Source organism: Epinephelus fuscoguttatus, linkage group LG13 (assembly GCF_011397635.1).
Source record: "Epinephelus fuscoguttatus linkage group LG13, E.fuscoguttatus.final_Chr_v1".
NCBI classification, from domain to species: domain Eukaryota; kingdom Metazoa; phylum Chordata; class Actinopteri; order Perciformes; family Serranidae; genus Epinephelus; species Epinephelus fuscoguttatus.
Window position 1 is genome coordinate 24,415,981 of NC_064764.1, and position 22,250 is coordinate 24,438,230.

Genomic DNA, 22,250 nt, shown 5'->3' on the forward strand with positions numbered 1-22,250 from the left:
TAAATCTAACCACGCCATCACCACAGTATTGTTGAGAAACAACAAGTTGCAACAAAATAATGTACAAATGTACATATCCATGGTTTACAGAGATGAACAATACAAACATTTTTTCTAGGGATGGGTTGTCTAATTGTCAGAAGTGTGTATTTTTCAAAGAAATGGGACTTCAGTGCAATGAGCAGCTGCTGGAGAAATGAGCGCGGGTCAAATTCCTTGTATGTGCACACATCTTTGCCCAGTAAAGGTGAGTCTTATTCACAAACGCGGCTGGAAATGTCCAGACATCTCGTTAAAAAATACAGTGTTGTTGCCACAGACATGGCTGCAAATGTCACTGCTCTCGAACATTGCTCTGTAGCATGGCAGCCGTTGTGCCAAGTCTCACACCTCTCACCATCCCATCCTCTTCCTGATAGGAAACTCAGCTTATATACATGTGATCTGAACTACACCACTTTAGGAATGTTGATATGATACGCATGAAACTTACAAATGTATCATATCCCTGGTTTGCAGAAACATATTATGCCAACATTTTATTCTGGCGACTGGGCTGATCTAAATGTAAAATGTCTATTTTAGTGAAGAAAGGGGACTTTTTTTGTTTCGCTTGAAGCCACAGAGACTCTATCACTAAACTTAGAAGTCATCATTAGTGAATGTGATGGGAACAGAAAAACTGTCTACTGCGACTATATGACATTTTGGATGTACATGAGTTTGATGCAAAACTACTGCCGGGCAACTGCACTTGAACAAAAACAAAAAATGATACAAATGAAACCGTGCAATATTCAGAGAGGGTCCTCTAGAGATTTTCCTTCAGATGACATATCACGTTTTTTGTTTTTTTTAAAACATGAGTCAGTCTCCATCCTACCAGAGAGATTCTGCCTCTGCATCTCCTGAGTCCCAAAGAAGGTGACTTCTCCCCTCGACAGCTTTATGACAACCTGAAGAGCCTGGAGGAGCATGAGACATGTGACGACCAGAAAGATCCCGTTGTTAACATCATACCCGACAACTACTCCAGCTCCCTTTTGAACGCTCAAATCTGTGCTCCGCTAGCGGCAAATGACCTTGGGAAACTTTGTGCTGGCATGCTTCCACAAGAACAACCGATTAAGAAAAGTGAGTTGGATTTGGAAAAAAAGTATGACAACTGTTCGCAGCCAGGCTGTATATGTACTCTATGTTTTTACAGCTGTCTTTTCCACATAGGCCATTGGAGAGAATGAAGATGCTTCAGCACATCATCGCCTATAAAAAAGGAGCTGTAAGGAACATTTTTAATTTACAGCACACAACAGTAACATTCATATAACACTCCCTTAAGGATTTAGTGTCTTTTTTAGTGACCCTATCATTGACCTGCATTGTTACACTTACATCTCCTGTGGTATTTTTGTTACTTTTTGATTCGATATGCTGTAAAATTGATCAGAAACCAGTTTGTGATGCTTAACCGTTGCTCCACTATGCTGTCCTTTTATGGTCATATAATGACATTTTACTGGTCAGGCTGGTCAGAGTGGTTAAAAAGCTTTTCAGCCTGCAAAAAAAAACCGAGTAAAGCACTGCCACTGCTATCTGATGCATGTGTAGTGCTCCCTAAAGCCACCATTACTACGTCGGCATGGATGTGAGTGCAGTTTCTTTTGAATACATGGATGGTTGGGTTTATTACAGTTGGATAAAGGTGGACTAAGATGTGGCTATCATTCAGTCTCAAAAAAATGAGGATGGGTTATGACATTGACAAAAATTGCAACCCATAATTTCTATCCCTGCATGCATTAGGTGAGTGGTACACTCCCAGAACTGGCCACCAGTTTATGGAAATGTTTGATATATGTTTTTACTTATACTGTTTTTATACCTATATATTTGGTCATATCCATTTTATTGTCTTTACCTCCTCTATGTTCATGTCCTTTGGCCTTAGTCCCTCATTTTATCTGCCTCGTCTGGTTTTATTTTCTTTTGTAAAGCACTTTGTAACATTGTTAAGAAAAGTGCTACATAAATCAAGTTTATTATTATTATATTATTATATCAGGGTGACAATGAGGTCTTAAAGGTGCTCTAAATGTATCTCCCTCAGCTATAGTCTCTCAGACAGGCAGCTACACCCACGGATGGATTACTGAACGGGTCCACAAGCACAGCAGGGGCCCTGAGTGTCAGGGGGCTCCTGGTGATCACTTGCAAAATGTCAAATTAACATATACCAACTAGGAGGAGACTCAAAGTGAACACAGTGAGATGAAATAGGACAGAAAAGATAGAAAAATTATCCCAAAGAGACACAAAACCACCACAATGTCTGTTTTTCTTCCTCCTATGTTGGTAAGGTGGTGGGGCCCTTTGCATATCTGTGCCCAGGGGCCCATGGCTATACCAAACACTGTATGCTACCAAGCCAGCACCAAATAAAGCTGGTGAAAATGGTCAACAAATACCAGCTAGATTTTTTCTTAAGAGCTGAAAGGAGCACAGCAGAACTGAAAGGATATTGGACTTACATTCATCAAGTGGCCAGAAATATCACTTCAAATGACTCAAAATTGTTGCTAATGTTGCCCCATGTCTGCTGAATGCATAGAGAAGCAACTGGCAAAACAACTTTATGAGATGATAATATGTCAGATGTGTCTTTCTGTAGCTTGTTGAGGGGTTCCTCTGCCCTCAAGAGGACAAAAATCAATTACTGTAGCTCTAAGATGAATAGAGTCGTCATGGTGAAGCATCCTTAGTCTTCTGTCTCTGTTCTTCTGTGCAGCCTCGTCTCACCAGAGTTCATGGAGGTACTTGCGCTGGATGGAAGATTCATTACTTTGGCGAGCACTCAGACCCAGACAGATTGGGAGTGGGTGGAGCAGAGCCTCTCTTTCAGCTGTCAAGGTAAGCCATGTCATCAGTTTGGGTGCAAAGGGGTCACCTGTTCCTGCCCCCTCTTGCCTCTCATGACTCAGACATCTGTCAAATTCCCAATTATTTCTCTCTTGTGCAGTTCACAAGGAAACTGAAGATCCCCAGTTGTTGCAGACAGAGGTGGTGAGCGTGGACACTGTGGCTGATTATTCAGTGGTAACCTGCTCTTGCCAAAACGTGGGCTTAGTCATAGCTTTGCATAGTCAAGTGAAGTCACTTTTGTTCATATGGCACAAAATGTGGTCGCAGAAGTACTGAACTAAAATTTAATTTTGAAGCACTTGTACTTTACTGTAGTAATTCCATTGTATGCTACTTTATACTTAAAAACATTGTGCAAATATTACATTTCACTCCTAGATATTTATTTAAAGGCTTTAATTACAAGTCACTTTGTAGATTCAGATAATTAATACATAATATAATCAAGGAACAAATGATGTATTATTAAAGATTGAGGTACCCGGCAGAATACAATCAGAAAATTAGTTCAAACTAACATTAGAGTGATGCTTATAAATGGATCCATCGTCAATATACACATTGTTCTGAAATGAGCCATTCTGCATAACGAGTACTTTTAGTTTTGGTACTCTAGATATATTCCAGTGGTAATACTTTGGTAGGGTACTTTATAAAAATTTTAATATTTCTATTTTTCCACTATGGCATTGCTACTTTTAGTCAAGGATGGAAAGACAACTAAAAAAGCTACTCTGAGTTACTGCACATTTTCATTCATTGAGATGGCACTTTGCAATCTACGCATATACAACTGATCATCAATTAAAAGTATACATCTTCCTTTCTCAGTGAGGCCTCACTTGACTAAATGACACAGCCATTAAATAGCACTCTTGTAGAATCAATAGCGAACAAAAAGGTCTAGATATCATCTCTCTGTCCCACTGTGCTCCTCTGAGTTTTCAGATATGTTAAAGGGTTAGTGCACTCAAAAATGAAAATTCACCCATTATCTACTCACCCATATGCCGATGGAGGCTCAAGTGAAGTTTTAGAGTCCTCACATCACTTGCGGAGATCCAAGGGGAGAGGGGGGTAGCAACACAACTCCACAATGGAGGCTTACAGCGCCCCAGATTCAAACGTCCAAAAACACATAATTGAAACCACAAAATATCTCCAAACTGCTTGTCCGTAGTGATCCAAGTGTCCTGAAGCCCCGACATTAAAAGTTGTTTGGGTAAACATCATTTGAACTGAAGTTTTTAGCCTCATTGTAGCCTGTAGTTCTAACTGCCTCTCTGGGCACCGCGCTCACGTGTGCCTCGACATAATGGGTGAGTAGATAATGTCTGAATTTTCATTTTTGGGTGCACTACCCCTTTAAGTTGAAAGAAGCTCTGCAGTCAGAAACATCAGAAAAGCCACATCTTCTCACTGAAGGTAAAAGTCCCTCTGTGAACGCAGAAGTACTCACTGAATGATCCATCACTCAGTCTTGTTAGCAATTTTAGCATGTTAGCCACAACTAGCCTGCACGTGTCAGTGACATAGCACATGCATGTGTTTGATTTGGATCCTGCTCGCCGGTTGGTTTCACTGAATCAGTGATTATTCAAGGTAACTTTTGCTGAATAATGATTTGTCCTTGAACCAACATTTACACACCCCAAAATATTAAATTTATTGTAGTGTAGGCTACATCCAAGAAAAGCAGCGCTTTCTAAAACCTGTTAATATCACAATTTTTGGGGCATTTTTGATTTTAAAAGATGACTTATACAACAGTTAGTTCTGGCCCTGCAATCTGATTGGTCGAGAGACAGTAAAACCGTGATGATATTGGAGTACAACATTACGGTTATTTCACTGTGTATGTATCACTCCGCCTCACAGCCGATTGCGATCAACAATCAAATCAAAACTGACGGTTAGTGTCAGTTAGGTCAGCAGTTGCGTTGTAGGCTAATTAATTCATCCACTGTCAAACAGCCAAAAATATGGATTTATTTCCTAAGTTTCCTAATAAGTTTTGAAGTGAACTATGAATGGTCATCAGAGGAAGATGAGGGAGAGAAGAAGCTGAATCCATCTGAGCACACATCCAGGTTTGTCAGTGTTTCATCAGCGGAGCTCAATGACTTGGAGAAAAGCAACATACTGTCAGATCAGAAGGCAGAGTCGACAAATAAAATGCTTAAATTATCTATTTTGTCCTCATTTTTCAACATTTCTTAATCAGCCTTGCTTATTTAACTGTTGAACTGTTGTATAAAAGCAATATCACACTCGAGCTCGTGATGTTGTCGGCCTGCGGCCTCGTGCCTACGACCGAATCACAGCCGTGACGATATCACAGTACAACATCACTCCCTCTCGTGTGATATTGCTTAATTAAACCATCAATTGATTATCAGAATAGAAGCCTTTTAATTTTCAGTCAGTTGATTAATCGTTGCAGCTTTAATTCTATTAAATAGTTGTGCATTTATGTAGGATAACTGTTAGCCCCAGCTGGGTGCAGCTTCTATACTGCAACCCCTCACATCCTCTGATACTTGGATAATAAATGAATACAATGAACACTTTTTCTCTGCTTTCCTTTCAACTTTTAGGTTTGCTGCGAAGCTGCTCAAAATGTTCCTGACAATGAGCATGAACATTTTGAAATACTTTAACTGTACATTTAAAGTACAGGGACGGTCAGCTCAAATGATATTGTAACACCTTGAACATGCCTTCATTTTTAAAGTCTTATAAAGTGAATAAGTACATGTTTTTTCTTCAGAGGTTTGCTGGAATTTTCAATGTAGTCCTGTTCAGAATGGCCATGACTCTTGGACTTTTGAAGAAAGTTAAAGGAAAATCTCCTGAAAATACATTGTAACACAAAATTGTTGTTGTTGTTGTTGTTGTTGTTGTTGGTAGTAGTATATTTGTTGTATTTAAGAACAAGAGCTAATATGAATATACAGTACAGGCCAAAAGTTTGGACACACCTTCTCATTCAATGCGTTTTCTTTATTTTCATGACTATTTACATTGTAGATTCTCACTGAAGGCATCAAAACTATGAATGAACACATGTGGAGTTATGTACTTAACAAAAAAGGTGAAATAACTGAAAACATGTTTTATATTCTAGTTTCTTCAAAATAGCCACCCTTTGCTCTGATTACTGCTTTGCACACTCTTGGCATTCTCTCCATGAGCTTCAAGAGGTAGTCACCTGAAATGGTTTCCATTTCACAGGTGTGCCTTATCAGGGTTAATTAGTGGAATTTCTTGCTTTATCAATGGGGTTGGGACCATCAGTTGTGTTGTGTAGAAGTCAGGTTAATACACAGCCGACAGCCCTATTGGACAACTGTTAAAATTCATATTATGGCAAGAACCAATCAGCTAACTAAAGAAAAACGAGTGGCCATCATTACTTTAAGAAATGAAGGTCAGTCAGTCCGGAAAATTGCAAAAACTTTAAATGTGTCCCCAAGTGGAGTCGCAAAACCATCAAGCGCTACAACGAAACTGGCACACATGAGGACCGACCCAGGAAAGGAAGACCAAGAGTCACCTCTGCTTCTGAGGATAAGTTCATCCGAGTCACCAGCCTCAGAAATCGCAAGTTAACAGCAGCTCAGATCAGAGACCAGATGAATGCCACACAGAGTTCTAGCAGCAGACCCATCTCTAGAACAACTGTTAAGAGGAGACTGCGCGAATCAGGCCTTCATGGTCAAATAGCTGCTAGGAAACCACTGCTAAGGAGAGGCAACAAGCAGAAGAGATTTGTTTGGGCCAAGAAACACAAGGAATGGACATTAGACCAGTGGAAATCTGTGCTTTGGTCTGATGAGTCCAAATTTGAGATCTTTGGTTCCAACCGCCGTGTCTTTGTGAGACGCAGAAAAGGTGAACGGATGGATTCCACATGCCTGGTTCCCACTGTGAAGCATGGAGGAGGAGGTGTGATGGTGTGGGAGTGTTTTGCTGGTGACACTGTTGGGGATTTATTCAAAATTGAAGGCACACTGAACCAGCATGGCTACCACAGCATCCTGCAGCGACATGCCATCCCATCCGGTTTGCGTTTAGTTGGACGATCATTTATTTTTCAACAGGACAATGACCCCAAACACACCTCCAGGCTGTGTAAGGGCTATTTGACCAAGAAGGAGAGTGATGGAGTGCTGCGGCAGATGACCTGGCCTCCACAGTCACCGGACCTAAACCCAATCGAGATGGTTTGGGGTGAGCTGGACCGCAGAGTGAAGGCAAAGGGGCCAACAAGTGCTAAACACCTCTGGGAACTCCTTCAAGACTGTTGGAAAACCATTTCAGGTGACTACCTCTTGAAGCTCATGGAGAGAATGCCAAGAGTGTGCAAAGCAGTAATCAGAGCAAAGGGTGGCTATTTTGAAGAAACTAGAATATAAAACATGTTTTCAGTTATTACACCTTTTTTTGTTAAGTACATAACTCCACATGTGTTCATTCATAGTTTTGATGCCTTCAGTGAGAATCTACAATGTAAATAGTCATGAAAATAAAGAAAACGCATTGAATGAGAAGGTGTGTCCAAACTTTTGGCCTGTACTGTATATAATATGAATATCAGTCCTGTTCAGGATGACACCGACTATAACCCTTTAACATCTTTAGTAATTTTATCATCTCACTCCAAACTGAATTGAAAAGTTGGCAGCCTTGATACAACAAAACGACTTTTCTACAGTAACAAGAGTGAATATCGTCCATAACCCCTGCTTTTGAGTAAAAGATCAGAGTACTTCTACGACCACCTCAAAATAAAAAATGTATCTCTGCAAGGGCATCACAATGTGTGCAACATACAGATTGAAAAGCTCCTCAAGACAAATTTGCAAGGCTGTATCGAGCTTGCACCCAGCAGTCTGTTCAAGTCTTGGTTTCTTGTATTCACATCAGGAGCCAGAGGATGTAAAGATGCCAGAGACGGAGCATAAAATACTTTGTGTGGGTCCGCCGCGTCTCGTAGCATACAAACCAGAGCCAAAACAAACTCCTCGTGTTGAAAAGGTACCGTTGACTGTAGTCCTGTATCTCTATATTGCCCATAGTGCCTGGAAATGACAGTGATGGCCTTTTTCATTTTCCCACAGTAATAGCAGCGAGTGGAGGCTATAATATCAGAGGTGGAGAGGTGATTGTGAGTGTGTTTTTTGCTGCACCGTAGGTTCCAGAGGTTGAATCTAAACAGGATGTGCTTCTTGCTCAGTGCGACTATTGCCAGCAGCTCTGTCAGCCCTTCGTGCACAGTGAACTGCTGGAAAATGAAACAGACTTTGAGAGGGTGAGTGTAGCTGGTTTACCTCCGACGGCAAATTGAAAATAAATTCATCAGAAATAATGATGAATAATGTTAAGATAACCTTGACAAAATCATCTCCATTTGTGGTGGGAACAGGTTCACAGCCAAGGAACACTGCAAGTAAGAAGAAAAAGAAATGTGTATTGTTGTAAATTTTCTTTTTATTCAGCGTCTTTGTTGCGAGCAAGCTAAACAAATGAGGGAGCTTATAATGGGAGAGAAAGAGAAATTGGCACAGAAGGAGTCAGATAGGAAGATTGATGTGAACCCGCATGCCCCCGCCATGAGTGAGGAGGAGAGGGAGGCTGTTAAAGAGAGGGTGAGGGAGAGGTGAGTAACATGCCCTGTTGCCTTCTGCATTAATTCTATATGTTTGCGTGGAAGGCTGCCAAGAACATACATGTAACTGAATTGTGTTGCATATATGTTGATATTGATTGTGCTATATTACATGCCACAAAAGAGCTCCATTTCTTTTAGCAGCCTGAAATATGAGGTGTCATCTGAGTTTGTATCTCATGCCCTTCAGGCTCTGGCATTGTATAGTACATTTCTCCCACTTGGGCGAAAAATAATTTCAATTTCTAATGTAGGTTGAGACTCTTGCAGCTCAAGAGAAAACCCAAAAAAGACAACTTGAATATGGAATTAGGTAAGTATGCAACCCGGGGCCTTGGTCTAGACAAATTAGTACAAATGATGAAGATATGAGGTGCGAAGTCTTTCATGCTCCTCATTGAGAAAATATCAATAAATGGATATTCTCCTTTTTCTGCTCAGGTTGTATTGAGATCAAACATAAGACTACCTACAGGCTGTCAGAAGAGATTCCCTGCATCAGTGATGAGCCTATCATCCCTCAGATAGATATCAAAAATACGACTGACTTGTTTATTCTACAAGAAGAGACAGACGGTGAGCCAAAGGTATGTTTGAATGTAGTATGCTCTCAAAATGACATTCCTGCTACTGTGACATTCCCTAAGCCACAATTAGTGTTTCATTACCTAAATGTAATAAATAACTTGACTATTTTGCCTCACAGCTCAAGAAAATCGTTCAAAAGTTCTACAAAGGTGGGAAAAGTTTCCTCACCTTATGTCCAGATGGAATGGGTAATGTTTTGTATCTTTTTTAAGAAGTGCACGAAGTGGAAGATCAAGGACTAGGTCGGAGAACTTAATGAGAGGGCACACATTTGTTCCCTTTGATAAAAGGTTTGCACAGTGTTAATGTTCCTTAACAGACAAAGTTATCCTTCTGGGAAAGCAGCCATTATAATATCCTCCTCAGAAGCTGCTGACTTCACTTACATAATCTTGGAGGACAAGGACGTGGCGCCAAGCATCAAAGGCTTTTTCACAAATAAAGGCCACGCCACATGCTATCATCCCAGTGGAATGATGTGGTAATTGTTACGCTGTAATAACTGCTATTAAAATCATTTAAACAATGCTCTTACTAAAATAAGGCCTTAAAAGAATGGCTCCACATTTTGGGAAATATGCTTCTACGCTTAATGGCAGAGAGTTTGATGAGAAGACTGATACCACTCTGGAATATGCACAGTGTATACAAAGGTACAACCAGGAGCTGGTTAGCTTAGCATAAAGACTGGAAACATGTGAAAGTAGCTAAATTTGCCTGCCAGCACTTCAATAGTAACATCTTGTTTGTGCAATCCTTATAAACACCAAAGTGTATTAAACTAATGTATATAGCCACCATGGCATCACCCATTCTTGAGTTTCGGCCATCGCCATCTTGGAAAATTGGAGCTAGAAATGATCATGTTTGGATGGCCAGTGGAGCTGTGGAGGAGTGAGAATTGGATCTGACAGAAAGCCCCAGACACACACACCAGACTGACATCAAAGAACTAGTGGCAACAAAGGCCTACTGTTGTGTCACCTCACGTCGCCCATGTCTTGGCCAAACAGTTGCACTTGAACACTCCGAAAAGACTACAGCCAACAACCAACTTGCACATCCACTCCGAGTCCATGTGAGAGGAAATAACTCTCCATACCAGCAGGCCGTGATAGTCTGCATTCATCGTTCAAAAAAGGAAAACCAGGCAACCAACAGGACGGATTCAAGACGCTAGTTAGCCAGTTAACACAATACCAACACATGCTGAAAGAACAAAGATTTTACCAGTGTGCTAGTGAACAATATTACAATTATGAACCATTTCTGCTGAAGACCTCAATGGCTAAAACAACAACAAAAAATCTTACCTGATTGAACAAGCTTATTTTGATCCTACTTCATCTTGACTTTAGCTGTTTGTTTACGTTCCTCACTTCCGTTTCTTTTCTTGTGCACTCAGCTGAACTGCCAATCCGAGTGATGTCATTCACATACGGGTTCTGCCTTCTGCAACGGAGGTTCCACATGCTGACACAAGCCGACTAGTGTTAACTGTGCAGGACACACTGCTAATACCAGGGTGGCAGACATTCACCGACAGCCGACAGCCCCAAGAAAACTCTCCCTTTATAAAGCTATAAAGACCCAAACCATTTTTTTTTACCAGGCTGTAAAGAATGTTTATTTCAGCTGTAAATTTGGGATATTTTAACATGGGGTTTGGTGTGGATTGACTCACTTTGGGAGCCAGACGCAAATGGCCATTTAAGGAACTGCAGTTTCTGGCACTTCTGCATTGGTTTTATTTTTCAGCTCCAGAGGTTTGTGGCTTGGTAAAAACGTCAATTTGTGGGAGGTTATGTGGCAGACTATTTCTGCCAGGGTATCAGAGAAACCAGGAAGTTACTGGTGCTGGGGAAAAAAAAGATCTGGCACATAACCCCCCATAAAACATCAAATTGCCATTTTTAGGTTCTGTTTTTGTGTCCTTATTAATCAAACAACATGCAGTATGTTAATTAGTGAGTTTGAGGAGGTGCTGGTAGGTGTATTGTCACGTTCAGAGCTTTAGGCACAGGCTAGCTGTTTCCCACTGTTTCCAGTCTTTATGCTAGCGAAGCTAACTGGCTTCCGGCTGCATAGTATATTTAATGGACAAATGTGAAAGTGGTAGTGTATTCCTAAAATGTCAAACTATAACCTTAATTTGTTCAGTCAATAGTAATCAAATATAAATATTATTAGATGACCCAGTCTCCTCCAATTCCATCTTTTGTATCCTGGACATCAAACAGTTAAGACCTCTTCGGTTTCTTAAATTACTTTTTGACCAGAAATACTTTTTTGATTAACCTGCTGCCCTCATGCTACAGGTCAGGATGTGTGTATTGCTAATCTCTGTGGTGTGTCTGAAGGTTGAATCTGACCCCTGTTGGAGGTCTCCTCTTCAGTGAGACAGGAGCTTTGAGGAGGCGCTGGAATTGGTTGTATCGTGACCCGCATGTACGTAACCTTCCCTTCAAGCCTCTAACCTTTGCCCTGGGCCCACACATCAGTGTGCGCATACACTCACAAGAACGCATGTAAGGTAAGTCATGAAAATCACACTATAAATGCCCATACAGTGATGTACTGTCTTTCTATCTTAACTTACACATGAAAAATATAGGAGCTTCCATGTCAAAATCTATGCAGCCAATAAACAGTTATCAGTGATTTGTAATGTCTGCACAGTTTATGTTTTTTTTTTGTTGTTTTTTTAAAGGGGACAACTTGTTTTAATGCAGCTCATTTATCCAGAGAGCTGTGACAAGCCGGGGCAAGACGTTCTGGAGAGATATATCCAAACGAAGAGCTCAGAGATTTACTCTCTCCTTGGCTGGATGCAGACCTGCATGTCCCACCGCTCTGCAAGCCTGAGCAACATTAAGCCACATTACCGTTTCATTGCCCAGACGCAGCGGCTTAGCAGACAAATGGAAAAGAAGAAGTCATCCGAAAAGATAAAGGCCGATGTAAATTAAGAGAGAAATACAGAATTGGCAAAAGCTGATATCATTTATGGCGGTGTTACAGTTTATAGCCTTTTATTATTTAGAACCTCTTGAGTATCTGGTGATTATATTCACTCACGGTTACATTCAGACTTTAAAGCTTGAGCTCTACAGACAAAGATTTGTAGAAGATTGAGTCAGTTGGTTTGGAGAGAATAAAAACTCTTAAGGGAAGATGCCAAGGTTGTTTAGTGAAAGAGAATAGCTACCCCAAATCCAATTAAATGTCTCTCTTAACAGCGAGACCAAGACCTTCAACATTGGAGGAAACCAAAATTTCCAAAACAGACTTCTTTTTGCAGAGGTTCTTGACCTTGATTTTCCAAATAGAAAAATGCAATATGTACTGTCTTAAGTGCACAAACCGGTCAGCAACAACAGGAAACAGACAATAAACCACAAACACACATATTTTTACATTTAACCCTCTCCTCCTTGTCTCCATCCTCCAAGTTGAAAAACCACTTTTCATCACACCTAACTAACGTTTCCTCAGAATTTACGGAATCCAGCTACCAAATAAGTGTTCAACTGCATGCCTGTATGTTATGTTACTGTCTTTTAAATGTTCAGTCAGACATGTTCCGAATACCAAACCTAATAGAGTACTGCAAGAATGAGCCCTAAAACTCGGATATGTCTTAGCATTTTAGCACTTCCAGTTCCCTTTTCTCGAAATCATTAGTTTTTTTGAATGAATTTTTGGTTAGATGCCCGAAACTAGGTCCGTGTTTAATGCAAGCTTAAGGGACTTTCATGTTTTTGCATATAACATAAAAAACATCAGTAAACATCCCACTCATAAATATTGAAGACTTAACGTGTCTTTAAGAAAGATGCTTACTAACAAGTGGCTAGACTACGGAACATCATCACGCCCAACATGGTTTTACAGCCTTGTTGTGGTGGCGATGTTTAAGTCATGTGATCGTGGTACAGTTTATTTATAGCCTAACATTAGCTTTTTACTTATGGTGAACATATTTACATCTGCTGAACAAAATGTGTATCATAAACATTTTGTTTGCCACAGAGCTTATTTTCTGCAATAAAAACAAAATCCAATGGAAAAGTCCTACTGGCTTTTTGTCGAGGGAACCAGGGCAACTTCTATGTTGGCCTACACACAGACATCACCCCTACAGCACTCTATATGATGTCCCCACATATACATACTGTAAGTACTGCAAGTTTTTTCAAGCAAAATGAAAGGCTTTCTTTGGATCCCTTGAGTAAAACGGATTTTTAAACTTCATGTTCAGATTCTATATATTATATTTGAACTTTTTTTAAAAAAGTAAACACAGCGTAATGTATTTGTAACTGGTAAATCACTTGTATTAAACAACAATGCTTTATGATGTAAATCTTCCCAATTCACCAACCCGGTCTCACTCCGAAGTCGTCAAAATCTGGCACTTACGCAATGACTTGCAGTGTCAGACACTGACGAAAAAGCCATCCTTTACCATCAGCATGATAAGCGTTTAATGGCAGTTGTCAGCATCAACATGACAGAGCATGAACGAAAGTTAAAGTGAAAAGTCTGAGTAGGGAGGGTGGAAGGGTTGGTGGATGGGTTCAACAAACATAGACTTTCACCGAGAAGAGTTGTGTTTGTGTCCCATAAGACTCTAAAGCCAAACCCTGTATGTAAACGGTAAATTTCCTGTGAAAACGGAGGTGTAGTTTAAAAGAAAACAATGCATGTAACAGGCAGAACATGACACGGTGTCTCAGAACATTAACATCCAACGCACCCAGGGTACCTTTCATGTCGTATCTGAACCTTTAACAGTCTATGATCTGGACATGAAAAGTCCATGACCAAACATGATATGTGAAGAGGTCGGAGTGAGAATGTGTTGAATATACAGATTTTAAGGGGTGCTATTCTTTCCATATATGGTAATATCTTTTTATATTGTATGCATATTTTAATAAATGTAATAATTCTCTGAACAACCCAAATACCTGATAGACTTTTTTTCTCTTCTAGGGCTGGCATGATATCAAAATTTCACGACACAATTATCTCAGCCAAAAGACTTACGGATAACCATATTAACACTGATATCTTTAGAAAATGTATGAATAATAACAATGGTAATAATAATAAATTATCATTTGGGGCTTTTATGGTGTCATTTAGTAAACAATCAAGACGATGTAAAGGCTGTAAGAGACAGAGAGATATGACCCCAGGATTGTGATAAATAAACCATGTTTGTAGCATCTCTTATTAAAATGTAATAGACACATCATGGTGTACATCACACAGGCTTTTAACTCACCATATTCATGCCATGTCAAAAGTTACCTACAGTGCATGTACAATGAAAAGCAGCACATCAATGTTTTAACATGCATTTTTGATCCACTTATACCTGATGATACCATTCTTTGAATCTACTGTAACTAGTCTAGCATTCTGGCTCAATTGCAGACTACTGTAATGATTTATTTCCATTATCTAGTGGCTATATATGGCCCACTGAAGACTGTTAATTAATGTTATTCCCAGACCTCTAAATTATTGAGCTCATACGGCAACTGGATGTGGATGCGTGGCTGATTTACACTTAAGATTTGTTCAGCAATAGCAGATGGTGAACACGCTCCAGAGATATTAATATTCGTGCGTTCTCTCCTTTTCTCCTACTTTGTCTCAAAGTCAGATTTATTTACACTTGCGTCAGTGCGATAATTCAGTATGATAGTTAATCAGCATGATAATAATTTCTTTTCAAGACATAAAAAAAGAAATTGTAAGCCCATTATTAGTGTATGATAGAAGTGATCCTTAAAAACATTAAAAACATAAGCAGTGTAATGTTATGAAAACAGACAATCACACCACAGTGTCACTTCACTTGATACAGTGTTGCATTATTAGTTTAAGTGCAACAGTGGTTGTGGGTACTGTATACAGCTGGTCTTGTTATTTTGAGCTGCGCTTATATAGTTCCTGTTCTAATTTTTATTTGATAGACTTCTAATTAGCCTATTTATTTTTCTCTATTCAACTGTACTCATGTCTGACCTTGAACTCCAGGAGCACCTGAATCTCTATAAAAGGCTTATCTTATCTTGAACAACTGAATGTTTGGGTGACGGTGAGAACTGTAAAAGAAAAGAGATCAAATAAAAGAAGAGGCGTATTCTGAAGAACCTCAGTGCAGTTTTCTCTCCTTTTCTCTCCCATTTCAGTTAATGATTCTACCATAGAAACAGTTGCTTATTGTTCTGCGGTTGCTATGGCACACTAGCAACAAACATTTCTGTATCTGATTCACAATGTTTTTTTTCCCCTTTTATTCATTTATTTGTGGTTTGTCTGCTCACCTGTGTTTCACAGCAAGTCAAGGATATCACGGGGACGCGGATTCAAACAGTTGACTCTCCAGGCAAATCAACAGAGATGGATTCGGCAACAAACCCTGGACTCATAAACAACCAGAGGTTTGGAATGAAATGCCACAAATTGACTTAAGTCACGGCATCATTAATGGCTAAGCAGCAGCAGCAACCAATGGAGAGCCGGGACAGAAAACAGAAGTCTTGCTTACATGCGATACTGTCTCACCTTTTTAAGTATGATGAAAGAAATGTTGTATATGTATCCACTTCAGGCCTGTTTCAAACGTAAAGATAAATCAGCAACTATCTGATTCAATCTGGAAAAAGAAAACATCATGCTTCCCATACAGTAGTTAGTTTCATTGCAAGGTGGTTGTATTGGGTTGTTTTATATTGTGTAGGTGCTTGAGCTATTGCATCCACCTCCTCGGCTCATAATAAACAACTGGGGCATTATTAGGCTACAGAAAAATATCCTTACTGCAAGGAAATCTTTGTACTGCAGAAGCAATTCCTAAACTTGTGGCAGAGTCCTATCCTATCTCAGACCTCCTATCTTATCTTAAGAAATCCGAACTATAGCTGTAAATTTGATTCTTCAACCGGCACCCGTCCTGTCATGACTCTATCTAGAGTGCACACAGACAGCCTGTATCTTTAATGAGATTAATGAGAACGTACCAGTAGGATACTCAAGATGGACAAGCCATAACATTGACAATTCTCATTTGCCACTGGCTACCTAACTTGCTGGAATAAACATAAAAGACAGGGGTTCATTTTTAGCTCTGAGTAGGTGAGAGTTGTTTTATTCTTATACACATGGATGGATATACATAGTATGAGTGGATATTATATATTGTTCTCTTTTCATCAGTGATAGATTAATAGCTAGATGTATGTAGATACCAGGGGCAATTGCTCTAAAACAAGGGAGGCTGAACTTCCCCTAAAATTTCATAGAAGAAATGGTCAAATATGCGCTATTGAATTTACATTAAAATAAGAATTTACATTGCATTAAACGTGCGCTAGGATGCGGTTAACATCATGACTATGACGTTCAAACGTTAGCTGTTTATCACCAGTTTTCAAACACGACTTCCCTGTCATACATTCTCATGTCAGCACGGTGGACACGGAGCCTCAAAACGGCTTCAATTAAATGTTACTTTTATAAGTTACTGCCTCCCTACGATATGACAGATTTTATGATGTAAACTTAAAGTGAGCTTCCCCTGTTTGAAAGACCAGCAGCCGCCACTGGTAGATCTCTCCATCTACATCAGGGGAAGGATAGGTATCCATCCATCTGATAGTCTATCATTGCTACTCAGTGGTTGGACTGATAGATGTACATAGATTAGGTAACCTTGAACCACATGTCAAAATATGAGTATTAGCTTTATGAATATTGTTAAGACTGTGAAAGTGTGTGTCACTAAGATACCTGGCAAATTAAAAATACAAAGTATATCTCATTTAATTAAGGACAGTGGTTCAAACTGTCATTGCCATACAAACCCAACAACAGTGTTGCTGCCATTTTTGGCAGTTGAATTTAGGACAGGGTCTATGCCATCCTCATTAATCGTTCTTTTATACTGTACAATATAATGACTTAGGAGAGTTAATGTTCTATGAAATGACTCATTTAAACCCTGACATGTTCTCGTGTTCAGGCGACCAAAAGCTAGACTGGTTGTTTGATTGTGATGTTTTTAAGTTTGCCAATACTGTCACAAAAACCTGGAAAATAAAGCAAGAAAGTTTGTTTAAACCGCATTTATTTTGATTTCTCAACACAGAAAATGCCTTTGTGAGTAATCCTTGAACTTGATCTGTAGGATGCTTTTATTGCTTTGCTCCATTTTGCATTTTCTTTCTTTTTAATGTTTGAAAATATATATGCTGGACTCTGATCCCGGCTTGTTTTGATTTTGTCGTGTCTTCTAAGCCTATGCGGGCTGAGCATAATTGTTTGCATAACACAATAATAAAAAAATCAGTTAAACTCATCTCCTAAGATGAGATTTTTTTTTTCTAAATACAGTGAGGAAACATGTTTCTGTGGTATCAAAAAATCCTAGATGTCATCCTAAACTGAGATAAGATAGGATTTCAGACCTAGAAAGTTTCTGTAATGAGGCTCCTGCATGGTTCCAGTGTAGGCTCACCTGAATATCTGACGATCCATGCGTTTGACGGGAGAGTTGTCACCAGAATCAGCCTTGGCACACAGACTGACTGGAGACACGAGGGAGAGCGCAGTCAAGGTAGAGTTTCTTCACACTCTTCATGCTAATTATGAGTTTCTGACCTTGGTTGGTAAATGGGCAGGAACGTCTGAGATGTTTTTTTTTCTTTTTGCATTTGCAGACTATAAATACTCAAACCGAGAAATATCAAAAGATCCTTACGAGAATCTGGGGTTGACATCTGAGTGGATGAGTGTGTTAAGGTGGGGTAAATACCCAGGAGATGGTCGACGAACTCACAATGAGGTACTCTTGCTTTAAACCCCGCTCTTGCAGCTGTAGTGATGATGTCCTTGACAAAGTAAAAGCTTTGCTAGGACACTCAGTAGTAGAGATTTCTCTGAACTTGACTCTTTATGTCATTAAACTAACATTTGAAATGCACTTTGTAGAGAGACCTCAGACAAATGGTGAATAGATGCAGTTAGCATATGAGGTCTTTTTTGTGTGTTTTAGATTTAATTTTACCGTTGCCAAAGACATACTGAAGTTTCCATAGCCTTGTCTATCCTTGTCACAGTGTAAGTTTTATCTTGTGAAAGATGATATGACATGGTATCCAGAGATATGGTTTTGATTTATTCATGAAGCGCAAGTTAAAGACCTCAAAGAAGTTAATAAATTATGAAGTGTCTTTGTTTTTTCTCCTCAGAGCGTTCCTAAAAACATGAAGTCTGAGTTGGAGATATCCCCAGATAATGAAGTGTTGGATTCGCTCAGTGAGGAAACTCCCCAAACTCCCGCAGCCTGCCAAGGAGAAACTGAGGAGTCTTTAACTAATCTGGACAAGGTATGGAGGAAAATGCCACTTTTAAACTGCTCCTTTTCCCCTTCCTGTATAAATATGAATTCATTTATGGAACATGCAATTAGTCTGCGTTTGTCTCGTATCAAAACTTGCCTGTCACTGCTGTGGCTTGTTTCAAAACATGCCAGACTGCTACATGCTTTTTGAGTACCTCATTAACTGGAATATTTGGATACTATGTATTTGTGACAGTGTCTTTCTGGGAAAGAAAATATGTTTAAAAAAAAAAAAAAGTGTCTACGCCAACACTGTTTTCAGATCTCATCCTCAAGTGGATCAGACTCATCAGAGGAGTCGCTACAGACTGTGTTGAACATTTGCTGTGAGCGCTGCCAGCAGCTGAAGAAACCCCCAGTGACCGCTGATCAGATAGCCAACAGTGTTGACCGAGAAAAGGTGAGAAAGCGAGTGTGCAGCTAACACGGCTGTTGATATGGTGACACGCTTGTGTTAAATAAAAACTGATGGAACGGACAAAAGTGTGACTTTGCTCATTTTGCTAAGTGAGGAGTTACACTAAAGTGTCAGCATGTGTAGCTTGGACTTGAGAGGATAACATAGCCATGATAATTTGAATCTTATAAGCAAAGTGGAGCATTGAAAGGTATATAATGCAGGATTTAGACTCGTGACAGTCAAAACCAGCCCCAGATTCACTCTTGTTTGGTGTTTTGCCTCCCTATATTTGCATTTTTTCAGCGCTGTATCTCTTGAGTGCGTGCTGCTTACAGTCTGGAACACGCTTGCCACCTTTTTAAAGCCCCAAACCTCACCTGAGTGCTGTGGGGGTTCATACTCATAAACCACTCGGGCGCAGAAAACAAGAAAATCCAAGGAAACCATAAAATGTGTTTTTTATAGTTTCCTTAAGAAAACCCAGGCAGAGGGCAGAGTCTCTGCAGACAGATACGCCGCCACACACTGAGAGTGGGTCATTAGCGAGGGTTGAAAGGGAATACGACTGTATGAGTCCATATATTGTGTCTTCAGAAAATCCTACATATCATGTCGTTAACTGTTGTGCAACAAAGACAATCAGAATTTAAGTGGGCTGAATTTCCATCTCTGACATTTCTAGGTGGTAATTTTTAGCTGCGCTAACAGCATGACTCGAGGGATAGCGACTTTGGTTTGGACTGCATGCACAAGAAGTTTACCTTCAGGGCGTTCCAACAGAAAGACCTTCATGGCAGTTATCTTCTCAGTTTAACCCAAACCACAATCTTTTTCCTAAACTTAACCTAGAAGAGGCTTTCTAGGAGAAGGCTTCCTGATGTTAGCATTTAGCTCCAAACACAGCTGGGCCTGAGTATCGGCCCAGCTGTGTTTGGAGATGCTAGCATGGCTGTCGACTGAAGATGTCCAATCAGCGGCTCAAGTTAGAGGATTAGTAATCAAGCTTGAATGGATCAGATGTTCAGTAAGGGGTGGGCGATACCACAAAATCTGCTTTTGATCTGATACCAAGTCATACAGGGCCAGAATCGCTGGTATCGATACTGAAACTCATACTTTTTATTATTATAAGTAACTCATGTGCTTTTATGTAGTGAAGAACTTGAATAACTTTGTGAATTTGTGAACTTTCATGTAGGGGAGAGCACTGTGTCATGACTTATGTGGTTAATACGCTGCTAAAGTAACAGCTAATGATGACCAATTTCAATTTTAAAATCTAACATTAACCATTGCTGAGGATCCAATTTGACTGAAATGTTAATTTCTCTACAATATACCCGGATATTTATTGCCTGAGCTTCTCTGAAACGACTTTGCCAGTGAACTCTGTCTCTGTGTCAGGCGCCTGGAAGCGGAGGCATCTCCCTCCACCTCCCTTCGTCTCTGCTGCAGCTCCATGTTCTCTTTCTTGTGTTTTTTTCCTCTTTCGTTCTGCCATGACTGTGATTATTTGTCGGATTAAACCAGTCAGGTTGTGCTCTGGAAGTGCGTGATTCATAAGTTGCTTATGCATGTTGTTGTAAGATACACAACACGACAACAGCAGTGGAGAAGCAAAGAGTACATGCACTAGATATGTTCAAGACAACGGCAAAATGTTTACACACTGTTTTACTCTTGAAATACAAATGGGTACAACGTACAAGAGAGAAACTGGTCCTTATTGATCCTGGTAGTGCTTGAATCAATCTTCAAAACAAAAACTTTGTATCTGTAGTATCAATATTTTTGGTATCAATCAGCCCGACCCTACTCTCAGTGGTACTGTGTGATCTGAGCATCGGACCTGCCTATAAGACGCAGGAAGAAAAGTCTCCTTAGCAGTACTTTAAAGTGATTTTTATTTAACTTGTGTGTATTTTTGTGTCTGAAATTTTTGTCTCCAATTGAGCAACCTGATTATTTGACTTAATTTAGATTGACAGATCACAACTTGACTCATTCAGCAACTTGAAGAACTTTCTGTCTGAATTTGTGAACTTCCTGTTTGAGGTTTCTGCCTCTTGAAAGAAAGTTTTTCCTCACCACCACCACCAAATGCTTGCTCATGGGAGAATTGTTGGGTCTCGGCAGTATTAAATCAAAGGGTATGGTACTGTGTCCTGATGATTCGGTACTATATAAATAAAACAGACTTAATAAAATCCATTTTTTTCAAGAATCACTTATGACCTACCTTTAAAAACAAAATATTTCAGTGCGAATAAAATCATGTGGTAATTAATTGTTTACATTTAGTATTCAGTATAGATAGATTTTTTTATTAGGCTATTATTTGGTTCCATAGATAAAAGTAAAAGGAATATGAATTTCGAATTTTGTAGCATTTCTACATTCACAGAAGCTTTTTTTCCCTCTCTTTGTGTCAGTTTTTCTGCTGCGAGAAGGCATGGAATTCATCAGAGATGTTGCTGAAGGGTGCAGCGGTTATCACTAAAGAAACCGTGACTGATAGGGACCCGGCGATGCGGAGAGATCAAAGGTCAGGATCGCTCTCGTCCATTATAGGCTTCCACCATTAAATGGTTTTCAAATTAAATTTCTATGCCATTGAATCTCTGATGCTACATTTTCCATGATACACCACAGGTTGAAAGGTTGGGAATTTGACAGCGCCGAACGTCAGACCCCTAAAGGAGGTTACACACACTACACACACACACACACACACACACGTACCGTCTACCACAGACAGATATTTCACGCAGATTCAATTTACTTATCTGTCCCTCTTGTTCATCCATGGCATAACACCTTTAACTACGTTACAGGACACGGACAAGTTTCTCACACCCCACACAGTCGACTCCTGGACGATGCTTGGACTTGCTGCACAGAAGGCATTATCATATGTTGAAATCACTGTTCAATCCCCTACTATGACTACAGCTGAGAGCATTGAAGCTTACACAAATTAATACATCTGTTTGGCTCAAAAGAGGATGACACCACTTGTCAACCACTACAACAATGGTAAACATTTACTGTGGTTTTCCCAGATGGAACCAGGCAGGTGGGGTATCCTTTACAGTGAATCTAACTGACAATTTACTTAAATTATATCATACATACTTCTTCTTTTTAACCCTTTTAGATCACATCCCCAGTCATACTGTGCACCTATTAATTAATATGACAAAAATACAAACAAAATCCATTTCTTTGTATCTTATATCAAAATTCAATCA

At 39.7% G+C, this 22,250-nt stretch overlaps 1 pseudogene; it reads left to right on the forward strand.

Annotated features, from left to right (window-relative positions):
* The first annotated feature begins 862 nt into the window (after nucleotides 1-862).
* LOC125899225 (glutamate-rich protein 6-like) lies at nucleotides 863-19,023 on the forward strand (annotated as a pseudogene).
* The last annotated feature ends 3,227 nt before the right edge of the window (nucleotides 19,024-22,250 follow it).